Below are 12,217 nucleotides of genomic sequence, written 5' to 3' on the forward strand. Positions count from 1 at the left end.
GATCCCCTCCTAACTCACAGACCAGCTCTGATCTGGGTCATATCAAACTGCTGTCATTGTTTCATCTGCTGGGGACAGGGAGGAAAATCTGTGTCCTGCTGGGCAAAGAAAAGCTCTCGGACGGTGTGAGTGGCATGTCCTGTGTTTATCTACATGGTTTTGTAGTTGCGTTTTATCCAGGGCATGTTAAGAATGGTTGGAGAAAACCAGCACAGGAGACGTTGCATCATACTGTATGCCATTCTCTGTATGGTTGTCAAAAAAAAGGAATTCTTAATCAATATTTTTTACTTGTTTTCTGGTAAAAATATCAAAACGTCCATTAAAATAAGAACTGACAAGTTTAATTTGCAAAAACTTTTTGTAATAATATGTAAATTAGTTTTAAGGATGTTTAGTTGTTTTATCTGGAAAACAATAATAATGAAAAAAATACTGATGAAGATTCGTTTCTCTGAACCAGAAATTAGTTTTAAGGGATTGGCTTCCTATCTGGAATATGTTGGCAGCTGCTTCTGTGCTCTCTCTCTTAACTCCCATCTTAACACTCTTCACATTTCACATTCCATCCATTCCAGGCTCTGTAAGAAAATTGATCCACAGATGCAGGAATTCTCAAGGTGACCCGTGGTGTTGCCTTGGATCTTCACTCTTGTAGTATTATAGACGCAGGAAAGTAAATTTGAAGGCTGGTCATTATTTGTAGAAGAGAAATAGAGGTGTCACTCACCAGATGTAGAAATACAGCTTTTCTCACTGGCAGAGATGTTCAGCACTGATAAAGAGTTTGCTTTTCACTGTCGGGACTGTAAGCTTAGAATTTTGTTTAAACATATTGTGCTGTGAGGAAGATGATTTCTAAAACAGTTTGACCTTGAATTCTACTTGACTCCTCTGTATTGGTAGACTGATATATTGTCAAGCCTGATTCATTGGCTGATATTGGCTCATTTTTATTATGGGATAAATCTTTTCGTTTGGCTGATATATTCTCTGGTTCGGTCATGTTAGGTGGCAGGTGGCACATGTCCCCACTCCTTTTTGCCAAAGTCAATTTTGTTCCCTCCACTTAATGGAAGAAATAAAAAATACGGAGTGTCTATTTACAGTGCAAATAGCCCGCGTTGTAAGCAGAGGCTATTTAGACTAACTCTGCCCACCACTTTAAGCACATTAGAAAATCCACAGTATGCGGAGTGGAAAGTGTGCCTCGCTCTCAAGCGCTTTCTGCCGCCATGTTGCATTTTTGGTGCCGTTGACATGGTGAATCTTAATATTATTGAATCTTAATTCCATTGATGATGGCTTGTCGTAATCGTGGTGCATGCGCTTTACTTAAGGTAAGTCTACCCAGAGTTGATAGAACTAACTCAAATCAGCTGTTCTGAAACAAAAGTAAAAATCCATTGCTTTCTTTTACATGGCTACTGTGTATAGACCCCCGGTCAGACCTATTGGTTAACGTTGATAAAGTACTAATTGGCTGAGATTTTAATATCCGCATAGATAGCGCTAACGATGCATTAGCTGTGGCATATACAGAACTACTGCTATCTTTTGGAGTAAACAACACATCAAAGGACTCACTCATCGATTTAATCATACGCTAGACTTGATTATATCTCATGGAGCCGATCTAACCAATATAGATATTAAACCTCAAGGCGACGATGTCACCGATCACTATCTTATAACATGTACACTGCAGGAATCAGACGTTTAACTGGCTTTCAACAGGGTATAACAATTACCTTGGCTACTAAAGATAGTTTCGCAAAGAGCTGGCCAGATCTGACTCATTTAATAACCATACCAATAAATACAGAATCGCTCGATGACATGACCAGCAAATTGGGCAATATTTTCTCTAATACATTAGAAGCTGTCGCACCTTTGAAGTAAAAAAAAGATTAATGAGAAAAACACAGCACCATGGTACAATAGCACAACTCGCGCCCTTAAAAGAGAATCACGTAAACTGGAGCGCAAATGGAAACAAACCCAATTAGAGGTATTTAAAGTTGAGCACCTCCGTAACCTTTATAGAAACTAACAAAAACAATCCAAGGTTTTTAATTAGCACAGTTGCTAAATCTAAATTAACAAATAAACAGACATCACCTGACCTGGTTATTCTGCCGCACCTTGGAAGCAATGAATTCATGATTTTTTTCCAGAGAAAAACGAAAACATACAAGACAAAATAGTAAAAACTCAACCTCCAAGTCTGTCTTATGAATAAGTACCAACCATCGCCCCAAAAGAAAGGCTACAGTGTTTTTCACCTATAAAACAGGAAGATTTAATTAAACTTATTGCAACATCTAAACCTACAACTTGCTTATTAGACCCCATACCATCTAAATTATTGAGCCCATTTATAACATTATCAACTCGTCAATTAATCTAAGCCACCTCCCAGAACACTTTAAGATGGCCGTCATTAAGCCTCTTATCAAGAAACCAAACTTATGAACTAGGAAACAATAGACCGATTTCAAATCTCCCTTATCTGTCTAAAATACTAGAAAAAGTAGTGTCCACTCAGTTGCGCTTTCTTACAAAATAATGACATACACGAAAAATTGCATCAGTTAAAGGTAACATCTCACTCCTTATTCATGCATTTGTGACCTCAAGACTTGACTACTGTAATGCGCTACTTAGTGGTTGTCCTGCATCATCAATAAACAAACTACAGTTAGTTCAGAACGCAGCTGCCAGAGTTCTAACCAGGTCCAGAAAATACGATCACATAACCCCAATGTTATCAACTCTTCACTGGCTACCCATTAAGTATCGTATTGACTTTAAAGTTCTTTTATTCACTTATAAAGCCTTAAAGGGTTTAGCCCCTACCTACCTAACAGAGCTTCTATCACACTACAACCCATCACGCTCTCTAACATCTCAAAACTCAGGACTTTTGATAATACCTAGAATAACTAAATCCATTAAAGAGGGTCGAGCTTTCTCATACATAGCACCTAAACTCTGGAATAGCCTTCCTGATACTATTTAAATCTAGATTAAAGACACATATTTTCAGCCAGGCATTCACTTAATGCAAAATAAACCACCAGGAGACTGCATTTATTAGATATTATTTACTAGAATAATCTAACTTGTTATATAAACACCATGTACTGTGTTTGACCTTTTGGTGTTTTTCGTTTTTTCTTATTTTCCCCTGTAGAGCTACTTTGGAACAATGCACATTGTGAAAAGCGCTATATAAATAAAATAAAATTGAATTGAAACCAAAAACTCAAAGTTTCGCATCTCGGTGTAAATCATCTCAGAGTGTCATGAATTAGGACAGAAACCAAGTGCAGGCAGATGAAGGCAGGGTTAAATAAAACTTCCCACAAGGGGGAAAAGCAAAACAAACTAGAAGTCCACAAACTAAGAAACAGGAACAAGGGTAATCCAACATGAGGGCGGGAATGCAGGGCAGACTACAGTGAGTACATACACTCACCTAAAGGATTTGTAGGAACACCTGTTAAATTTATCATTAATAGAATTATCTAATCAACCAATCACATGGCAGTTGCTTAAATGCATTTAGGGGTGTGGTCCTGGTCAAGACAATCTCCTAAACTTCAAACTGAATGTCAGAATGGGAAAGAAAGGTGATTTTAGCAATTTTGAGCGTGGCATGGTTGTTGGTGCCAGACGGGCCGGTCTGTGTATTTCACAATCTGCTCAATTAAAAAACATCCAGTATGCGGCAGTCCTGTGGGCGAAAATGCCTTGTTGATGCTAGATGTCAGAGGATAATGGGCTGACTGATTCAAGCTGATAGAAGAGCAACTTTGACTGAAATATCCACTCGTTACAACAGAGGTAAGCAGCAAAGCATTTGTGAAGCCACAACACGCACAACCTTGAGGCGGATGGGCTACAACAGCAGAAGACCCCACCGGGTACCACTCATCTCTACTACAAATAGGAAAAAGAGGCTACAATTTGCACAAGCTCACCAAAGTTGGACAGTTGAAGACTGGAAAAATGTTGCCTGGTCTGATGAGTCTCGATTTCTGTTGAGACATTCAGATGGTAAAGTCAGAATTTAGCGTAAACAGAATGAGCACATGGATCCATCATGCCTTGCTACCACTGTGCAGGCTGGTGGTGGTGTAATGGTGTGGGGGATGTTTTCTTGGCACACTTTAGACCCCTTAGTGCCAATTGGGCATTGTTTAAATGCCACGGCCTACCTGAGCATTGTTTCTAACCATGTCCATCCCTTTATGACCACCATGTACCCATCCACTGATGGCTACTTCCAGCAGGATAATGCACCATGTCACAAAGCTCGAATCATTTCAAATTGGTTTCTTGAACATGAAAATGAGTTCACTGTACTAAAATGGCCCCCACAGTCACCAGATCTCAACCCAATTGAGGATCTTTGGGATGTGGTGAAACGGGACCTTCGTGCCCTGGCTCGGGCACGGGTACGGAGGCCTGGTGAGGCTCGGGCACGGGTACGGAGGCCTGGTGAGGCTCGGGCACGGGTACGGAGGCCTGGTGAGGCGCTGGCACGGGAGTGCATCGGGGCGCTGGCACGGGAGTGCATCGGGGCGCTGGCACGGGAGTGCTTCGGGGCGCTGGCACGGGAGTGCTTCGGGGCGCTGGCACGGGAGTGCTTCGGGGTGCTGGCACGGGTGTGCTTCGGGGCGCTGGCACGGGACACCAGAGGGGATCCAGAGTGCCTCTGGTGCGATCAGGACCAGTAGCTGTGCCCGGGAAGGCCGGAGATTTTGACCCTCTTGGCCTTCCATATTCCGCTGCGTCGGAATCCCGAGGGCGCACTCGTGCTGCTTGCGCTGTTGTGCCCGCCGACGTGGATGGCGCCGACGGGGCTTCGTGGAGGAGTGGAGCGCGTTCCCGGAGTGAGTCAGAACATCCCCCACGCGGATGACCGGTACCGGACGCGAACCACTCAAGCCACCGTCCAGCTCCCCAACGCGGTCCACGGATTCCTCCCCCGGGAGAACCTGATTGATCAACTCCTCCAGGGGAAGGTCGTCCGCGTACGGGAGCAGAACGGCGGCGAGCAGGTCGTCGTCCAGACCGGTCAAAAACACACGGTTAAGTGTGGGATCGTCCCAACCCACCCGGTAACACACCTCAAAAAACTCCTCCACGTACCTCTCCAGTGGCCGTCCGTCTTGAAGAAGACCCACGAGCTGGTCCACTGGAGAGATGTAGATGTAATCCATTTTGAGGTCGGTTATTCTGTCACGGCTCACGTGCCGGACGAGACAGACGCGGATCCAGGAGTACAAAAACGGATAACTTTTAATGACTCAAACAGACAGGTACACGGAACGCAAGACAAGACATTCAATAACCGACAAGGGGACAAAGGAAACACAGGGTATAAATAGTCCTTGGTAATGATAATGATGGCTGGCCGGTGCGGGAAACGAAGTGATTACGGATGATGAACAGGTGCGGGATCGTGAGAAATGAAGTCCATAGGGAAAACCAGGTAGGGAAACGGACGGGAGTGTTACAATGACACAGAGTTCACATTTAACTCGGTGCTGGTTGAACCTCCTTATTGAAACAGTCCCCGGCTCTGCCTTAGATATGTGTTGTTTTTGGTAACTTACAAACAAGTTTCCCCCGCATGCAGGAACCTGTCACTCTAATCCCAGCATGAGAGCTGTGTTGCTATGTCATGTGTGAGGCGAACGAGATCGAGACATGTACACTATGTTTAGTAATAATATGTTTCCATTCCTATATATTTTTATTTAAAATCCACCGCATTTGACTGTCCATTGATGTGTGGACTGGAGTGTACGTTTTAGTCTGTTCTGTTCTGTTCTGCTAAGCTACATGCCACTAACTAAGCAAATAAATAGGCTGTGCTTTTTTCACAGAGATAAAACAGACATACATCTTTATTAGTCAAGTATTCTTTTTTTAAACTGTGACCTAATTTAAGAAATTGAAACTGGGTGAAATAACTTATTGCGATTATTTGTACAGTAACTGTATATTTATATTAAGGAATTACATTCTGTTTTTGTCATTATTTATGCACTTTATCAATTTTTTCGCTGTAATCAGCTAGTAATTTATATTTATGACCATTAAATATAATAAAAATAGAAAATCATTATCTTCTATGGTAATTACAAGGGGCTGGAAATGATATGCATCATTCAAAAGATTCGGGAAACCTCCTTATTAGTTTTACTAATGACTAGTGATTTTTGTTTACTTCCTGTATGCATTTGGCAGACTGGCAGAGCATTTAGGATACTGCATGCATTCCCTGGAAATTAAACCAATAACCTTTAAGGTGGTCAACAGATGTCAAGTATATATGAGATTCTGGACGACAGTTGTGGAAGGGCATTTATGGAATTTTAAGAGTGAGGCTCTTATTGTATGTTGTATGGTTAGCAATTGATTTTCATGCATGCGAGTAATTCCCCAGTGCTTTGTGACTACAGCTGTGGGGCCATGTAATTGACAGGATGACATCACCAATTGAGATACTGTCATTCTAGAAAGCAGATCGCATTAGATCTAGATCTCCTATTGGATCTTATCACTTGTATTTCCCCCATTATGATTTCTTGTGTCTGGACTTCATTCCCCCCTCTTTATAAAAAGCACACATTTACTTGCAGTACATTGCTTTTTTTAATAAATAAGACCAAGACCAATGCTGATTCATTGTTGCAGTGCTGATTCATTGTTTAATTCAAGTGTTCAGTGTTGCAAACCAGATCGCTGATCACAACAACCACAACCAGCAAATGCATTTTATAGTGTTATTCAGACAAATGCAAATTAAAAACATTTTTCAAATATGCCATCATGTTATCCAGAGCATCCAGTTACTGTTTTTCCACACAGTGATCAGCATTCTAATCCGTTGTTACACAGGCAATTAGAATTAAAATAGCTTGGGTAGAATAAGTAAAGGGAAATGGATGATTTGATCCATGCTGAAGCATAGAGTAAAATAATTTGCTCATGCAAAAGTTTTTGCTAAAAGTGGCACCTGCTACACTGAATTTTTGCATGTGTTTTTTTTGGTCAAAATTAAAGCTTAGATATGAAAATTCTGTTTTGTATAAATGTCTTTGTTCTGCTTAACACAAAGGAAGATATTTGGAAGAATGTCAGTAACCAAACAGATCTCGGTTTGAACTATGTATTCTTATTAATAAATGATAAATGATGTTATTATTTATTCATCCAGGTGACATTCCACACCAGTATATTTTTACATGATGTGTTTAGCATCTCACACCACAAGTGTTTAAAGTGACCAATAAAACCACACAACAAAGCATCTGCAGTTTAAGTTAATGCTGAATACACACAAGATGCAGGAAAGGGCAAGAATATTAATACATGACAAAAATATAGGTCAGTGCTTTTTTATAAATTGTTGTTTTTCAAACATGTATACTTTGCAGGAACAGGAAAATTTATAAGGGGGACTAAAGAATCACAAAATGTTCATTTTTGGGTCAACTGTTTATTTAAAAAACAAGAACATAAAGAACAGTGAGAGATGAAATGTGAAGTGAAAGTGATTAGACTAAAAGGCCTTTTCCGTGTTGTATTTCATCTCTGTTATCTTAAGGAGTTTGCTTAGCTCGATCGTTTGTTGGTGCGTAATTAACCTCTCTTGTGTGTCCCAAAGACACTGCCTTACATCGAGTGTGCGGCCCCTCCACCCTGCGCCTTAGGCCCTGCATGCTTTTTTGTATTAGAATGAACCTGAACCTGCCTGTATTAAACGCTCAAGAAAGAGTGCCGTACTCTTCTAAAAGGCTTCATGGAAAAGCTACAATACAAGCTGTCCATCATATGTTGCCTGAAGAACTTTGAATGAGCCGTATGTAGGTCATTCACAAAATACACCAAGTTGAACTGTATTGTGTCTTCTCTGTCTGAGAATGAGGGAGGAATTTTATAATAATCTCTGTAAGCATAAAGTACATTTTGAAAATAATATTCCTAATATATTGGACTTTAGTCTATGCCGTTAGAAATTGGACAAAACTGTGTGAGCGTGTAAACACAGCACGCAAGCAGATTACAACTGCGACCACACCTGATTGAGTTCAAAGTCACCTCCAATTTTAATTAACGAACGTGATGAAATTCAACACAAACTAATATAACAGTTCAAAAGATTTCTACAATACACATCTGACGAATTAACAAACACAGAAGAAAATAGCAGTTCACGGGTAGGGAACTAAGAAAACAGAATTCCTAACTACACCTGTTCTCTGGATAAAAGGTCTTACCTACCTCCTGAATAAAGCATTAAACAGGTGAGTCTAACGGGCAACTGCTTACCTCGCTCCACGCTAAATACATAAATACCTAAATACCTTATCCTTTACTGCTGATTTACAATAAAAACAACCTTATCAAAATTCCAAACAGAATAGAACAAAACAACACCAAAGAAACAACGCTGGGAGAAACGCCTGAGAGCAATGGAATGGAGAAACCGAGAGACCAAGTGAGACCACCATTACGGCGTAACAGCCTTTTTATATCCGGAATCCCGATGACGTAGTTAGCTCCCATCCTTTGCGGCTTTCCCGCAGCTCCTCCTATGAACCGAAAAACAAAAAAATGTGTCAAATTAAAAGTAAATGTGTCATGATTCTGCCTCACCATGTCATGTCTTTCTTGGTCTTGTGGCGGGATCATGAAAGAACCTCTTGTTTTGTGTGGAGAGAAGCATATTATTATCTGTCACGACTTAATATGCGCTCTCTCCGGTCTCGTCTTTGTCCCCGCCCCTCTCGTTTCCCTGTTTAGCTTCCTTTCAGTGTTTCATTACCCACATCTGCCCATTGTTATTTCCTTTGTTAGTTACCCCAATTAAATGCGCGTGTGTCTGCTGTCCTGTGCTCATTCGTTTTGCATTGCTACCATGATTGTTCATCGTGCCATGCGTTTGTCTTGCCTTAAAGACATTAAAGACAAAATCAAGGGCAGACAAGAATACATGATAAACAGGTTTGAGGCTTGAAAGAGGCAGGCTTGGCTGGTGGCTGGATTGCCTTTAACTAGCTCCTCACAAAGCTGATAAACCATATCCTCCTGCTCCGGAAAGGGTGGAGGGTTGTCTATCCCAGCCATCAGTTAGGCCCGGACCATCACCTCGGGAAAGGACACCTTCAGGGCCTTGACGTAGCGGGTTTAGTCCAGCATGGGGCGCTGGGCAGGGAATGGGCCTCCTCCAGCAGGGGACTGGGAGGCGATCGCCTTCCACCCGGGGTTGGAGGTGCAAGGCCACCGGGAAGTGGAAGCACCATCCATGGCTGCCTACTGGGTTCAGTAGTGGCTCGTTCGTTCTGTCAGGATCGTGTTCGGGGATAGAGCCCAATTGCAGGCAGCAGGTAAGGGGTAACTGGGTTCTCTCCCCGAGCACGATGCTGACAAAATGATTGTGAATAAGCTACTCAAAACAGGAAAAAGCATTTGTGTGTGTCAATCTCACAGTTTATTTCGATTTTTTAAGAGCTCATTCATCAACACATTGTGGCGACACAGAAGGTTCGTCTCATCTTCCTGCTCCTGACGTAACTCTCTTAGCTCCACATCCAGCTCTGACTCATAACTAATTTCAGAGAAGTCAGACAAGCTGACATCAGTATCTGTAGTCCCTGCTGTTCCAATGCAAAATGCTTCCGGTAAATTACAATGACACTTCATGCTTAAAGTGCTGCTGGAAATAGGCTGCCGTGGAGCTGTGAGTAGTAAAGCGTTGCTTTAGGGGAACAGTCTTTAATCGGGTGCTTGTATAAAGTTGAGAGTCAAATGGGGAGAGATGCTCTTATGCCGGGTTATTGATTAACGCTGGCACGGTGGAACCGCCAAGGGACTGTTTTAGTGATCAGAGCTTTGGATCAGCAATATCTAGGAATGAGGGCAGTAATGAGGGATGAACGAGTCTCTCTGGACTCCCGCAATCATCAGTCTCGGCTTTTGGAGATAAAGTGCAGACCAGCTTGCCAAATGAAACATGCCACCGGCCTTCATGTAAAATGAGTTTTTTTCCGTCCTTTTAAATGTTTCAAATCGGTGGGACAAAATCAATTTGTACAGGCTGATAAGGTTTTATTGCAGATTACATCATTTCCTCTGGCACGATTCCAACACATTTCTGGACATGGGGCTTTATTAACTGTATAAAGCTGGCTCAGATTTGCCCTAAATGTAAACATTTGATCATTTCCCAAATGTTAAAGTAAATAGTTTGTAAAATGCTGATATGCACAGATGTTTTTACATTTGCCCTGCTTTACCGTGAATCATCTTAAAGTGGAATGGCCGCACACAGCATCCAATTGGACACAATGCAATATAAAGTGAATGTGAAGAAGTTTTTTGTTTGCCATGTGTGGATAAATGCAAGTGCACGTATTCGCACCTTACTAATATTTGTATTTAATGATACCTTTTTTATAATCAATGGTAATTCATTTTTACATCATGATTACATGCACATCCCTTTTCAATTAACGATAATGTTTTCATCCATATTCCTGTTAAGCTTTATTGCAAAAAGAAAGATTTGCACACAGCTCAAATTCTTAAGCCGAAGTTACTTAAAAATATAGCGCATCCTTTAAGCCAGTTCTACATTAAACTTTAAGCACCATTACCTCAAATTCTTTAGTAGTCATTCCTAAAAAAAATGTGTGTAACTGTAACCCTATTCCCATTAAACAGAAACAATGGACAGCTGTGAACATTTTTAATCTTTATTTTTCACTGAATGCACTTAAACATCAACAGTTCAGAAATGTAAATTTCATTGTACAACAAAAACAAATAAACATTACTAAACAACAGACATTCTACAACATGATAACAACAGTAAAATCATCATGTTTTTTATATTTGTGGTGTTGTATGTGTAACGGGTGCAAGCTAGTGGGGATCGGCTACATATGCATGAGTGTGTATGTGCGTTTGTTACCGGTGTAGAGTTATGTTATCTCTATAATGTTTGTGTGTGGTCTTGTATGCTTGCATTTAAAGTCCGGTGTTGATCTGAATATTGAGATCTGTATCTGGAGATCCCCCTCTGGTGATTACTGTGTGCTCTGCAAGGTTGATTAACTTCATATAAATTAATCACTAGCATTCGCCGACACAGTTCTCCTCTATCGTGTCTCGAAAGTGACAGTGTGCCGTTTCAAGGAGGTTTTGAACCAACACTATGCATAGAGATTTTGTGCGTGCGGTTCCAGCCTCCGCCAGTCCCCCTCGGCATCGCACTACAAGCTCACGGTAAACGGTCCAACCTCCGAGCGTCAAGATGCGACATGACCAAAGCCAACAGAAACCAATCAACAACAAGGCGTTTGTTGCGTTGCAATTGCAACGCTCGCACGTGGTATAGACCTATGAAAGGTAGACAGATGAAAGGTTTGAAATAAAGCAATGGGCACAATTACTCACTTAAAAACGTTGTCTGTTAATGTGCTGCATTGTGTCAAATTGAAACTAAAAAGCTCAAGGAGCTGGATGGCGAATATAACTATACACGTTTTTTTCAAGCAGCCATAAAAGAAGGCTCGTGATATATCTTACAAAAGCAACATAAATAAAATGTCTTCTCACAAAGTTGAAGTGCCCACTCTGTACGCATGTTTATGTACATTTGATATCTAGGAGGTTATTTAAATCTGCATATTCTGAATAAAACATGCTCATTATATTCCATTCATTCGTGCCATTTATTACCTTGCTTTAAAGTAAATTTCATTCATTCACATTCATGTCCTCAACAAAAGCAGATGAAAGCACATGTACGTCTGAAACCTTTTTTTGTATTACATTGTATCAGCACTTTCTTTTGTCTGTATATTGATTCATGTCTGTGAACGGATGACAAAGTTTGTATGCATAATTGACTTGTTCCTCACTTTGACCACTTTTCATAAGCCTTAGCCAAAGCACCTCGAATGTATGTTTGGAAAAATACGAGCTATTTTCTGTTATCAATCATATTGATGACCATGGTGAGAGGAGAAAGCAAGGTGAACTTACTGCGACAAACTGCAGCGTCTTTAGAACAATAGAAAAAAGTGCGTCAGTAATTGAATCTCAGATGATATCTGGCATTATTAATAATTAATCAATGTTTGTAATGACGATACAAATCAATCGGAATTACATTGTCTTTTTACATCAA

Source organism: Barbatula barbatula (genome assembly GCF_947034865.1).
Source record: "Barbatula barbatula genome assembly, chromosome: 2".
NCBI classification, from domain to species: domain Eukaryota; kingdom Metazoa; phylum Chordata; class Actinopteri; order Cypriniformes; family Nemacheilidae; genus Barbatula; species Barbatula barbatula.